Here is a 2,370-nt window from a genome sequence, read left to right as displayed (position 1 = left end):
CCCCATGACCTCCCCAACACCCCTGGTGGGCACTCATGACATCCCCAAGGCCTCCAATGTCCAACTGTGATGTCCCCAAAGGCCTAGAGGGGCACCCATGATGTCCCCAAAGGCCCAGGTGGGCCCCCATGACCTCCCCAACACCCCTGGTGGGCACTCATGACATCCCCAAGGCCTCCAATGTCCAACTGTGATGTCCCCAAAGGCCTAGAGGGGCACCCATGATGTCCCCAAAGGCCCAGGTGGGCCCCCATGACCTCCCCAACACCCCTGGTGGGCACTCATGACATCCCCAAGGCCTCCAATGTCCAACTGTGATGTCCCCAAAGGCCTAGAGGGGCACCCATGATGTCCCCAAAGGCCCAGGTGGGCCCCCATGACCTCCCCAACACCCCTGGTGGGCACTCATGACATCCCCAAGGCCTCCAATGTCCAACTGTGATGTCCCCAAAGGCCTAGAGGGGCACCCATGATGTCCCCAAAGGCCCAGGTGGGCCCCCATGACCTCCCCAACACCCCTGGTGGGCACTCATGACATCCCCAAGGCCTCCAATGTCCAACTGTGATGTCCCCAAAGGCCTAGAGGGGCACCCATGATGTCCCCAAAGGCCCAGGTGGGCCCCCATGACCTCCCCAACACCCCTGGTGGGCACTCATGACATCCCCAAGGCCTCCAATGTCCAACTGTGATGTCCCCAAAGGCCTAGAGGGGCACCCATGATGTCCCCAAAGGCCCAGGTGGGCCCCCATGACCTCCCCAACACCCCTGGTGGGCACTCATGACATCCCCAAGGCCTCCAATGTCCAACTGTGATGTCCCCAAAGGCCTAGAGGGGCACCCATGATGTCCCCAAAGGCCCAGGTGGGCCCCCATGACCTCCCCAACACCCCTGGTGGGCACTCATGACATCCCCAAGGCCTCCAATGTCCAACTGTGATGTCCCCAAAGGCCTAGAGGGGCACCCATGATGTCCCCAAAGGCCCAGGTGGGCCCCCATGACCTCCCCAACACCCCTGGTGGGCACTCATGACATCCCCAAGGCCTCCAATGTCCAACTGTGATGTCCCCAAAGGCCTAGAGGGGCACCCATGATGTCCCCAAAGGCCCAGGTGGGCCCCCATGACCTCCCCAACACCCCTGGTGGGCACTCATGACATCCCCAAGGCCTCCAATGTCCAACTGTGATGTCCCCAAAGGCCTAGAGGGGCACCCATGATGTCCCCAAAGGCCCAGGTGGGCCCCCATGACCTCCCCAACACCCCTGGTGGGCACTCATGACATCCCCAAGGCCTCCAATGTCCAACTGTGATGTCCCCAAAGGCCTAGAGGGGCACCCATGATGTCCCCAAAGGCCCAGGTGGGCCCCCATGACCTCCCCAACACCCCTGGTGGGCACTCATGACATCCCCAAGGCCTCCAATGTCCAACTGTGATGTCCCCAAAGGCCTAGAGGGGCACCCATGATGTCCCCAAAGGCCCAGGTGGGCCCCCATGACCTCCCCAACACCCCTGGTGGGCACTCATGACATCCCCAAGGCCTCCAATGTCCAACTGTGATGTCCCCAAAGGCCTAGAGGGGCACCCATGATGTCCCCAAAGGCCCAGGTGGGCCCCCATGACCTCCCCAACACCCCTGGTGGGCACTCATGACATCCCCAAGGCCTCCAATGTCCAACTGTGATGTCCCCAAAGGCCTAGAGGGGCACCCATGATGTCCCCAAAGGCCCAGGTGGGCCCCCATGACCTCCCCAACACCCCTGGTGGGCACTCATGACATCCCCAAGGCCTCCAATGTCCAACTGTGATGTCCCCAAAGGCCTAGAGGGGCACCCATGATGTCCCCAAAGGCCCAGGTGGGCCCCCATGACCTCCCCAACACCCCTGGTGGGCACTCATGACATCCCCAAGGCCTCCAATGTCCAACTGTGATGTCCCCAAAGGCCTAGAGGGGCACCCATGATGTCCCCAAAGGCCCAGGTGGGCCCCCATGACCTCCCCAACACCCCTGGTGGGCACTCATGACATCCCCAAGGCCTCCAATGTCCAACTGTGATGTCCCCAAAGGCCTAGAGGGGCACCCATGATGTCCCCAAAGGCCCAGGTGGGCCCCCATGACCTCCCCAACACCCCTGGTGGGCACTCATGACATCCCCAAGGCCTCCAATGTCCAACTGTGATGTCCCCAAAGGCCTAGAGGGGCACCCATGATGTCCCCAAAGGCCCAGGTGGGCCCCCATGACCTCCCCAACACCCCTGGTGGGCACTCATGACATCCCCAAGGCCTCCAATGTCCAACTGTGATGTCCCCAAAGGCCTAGAGGGGCACCCATGATGTCCCCAAAGGCCCAGGTGGGCCCCCATGACCTCCC

Source organism: Egretta garzetta, unplaced genomic scaffold, assembly GCF_000687185.1.
Source record: "Egretta garzetta isolate BGI_Z169 unplaced genomic scaffold, ASM68718v1 scaffold811, whole genome shotgun sequence".
In the NCBI taxonomy this organism is placed as follows: domain Eukaryota; kingdom Metazoa; phylum Chordata; class Aves; order Pelecaniformes; family Ardeidae; genus Egretta; species Egretta garzetta.
The sequence above is the reverse complement of the archived record's forward strand: the minus strand, read 5'-3'. Positions refer to the sequence as shown.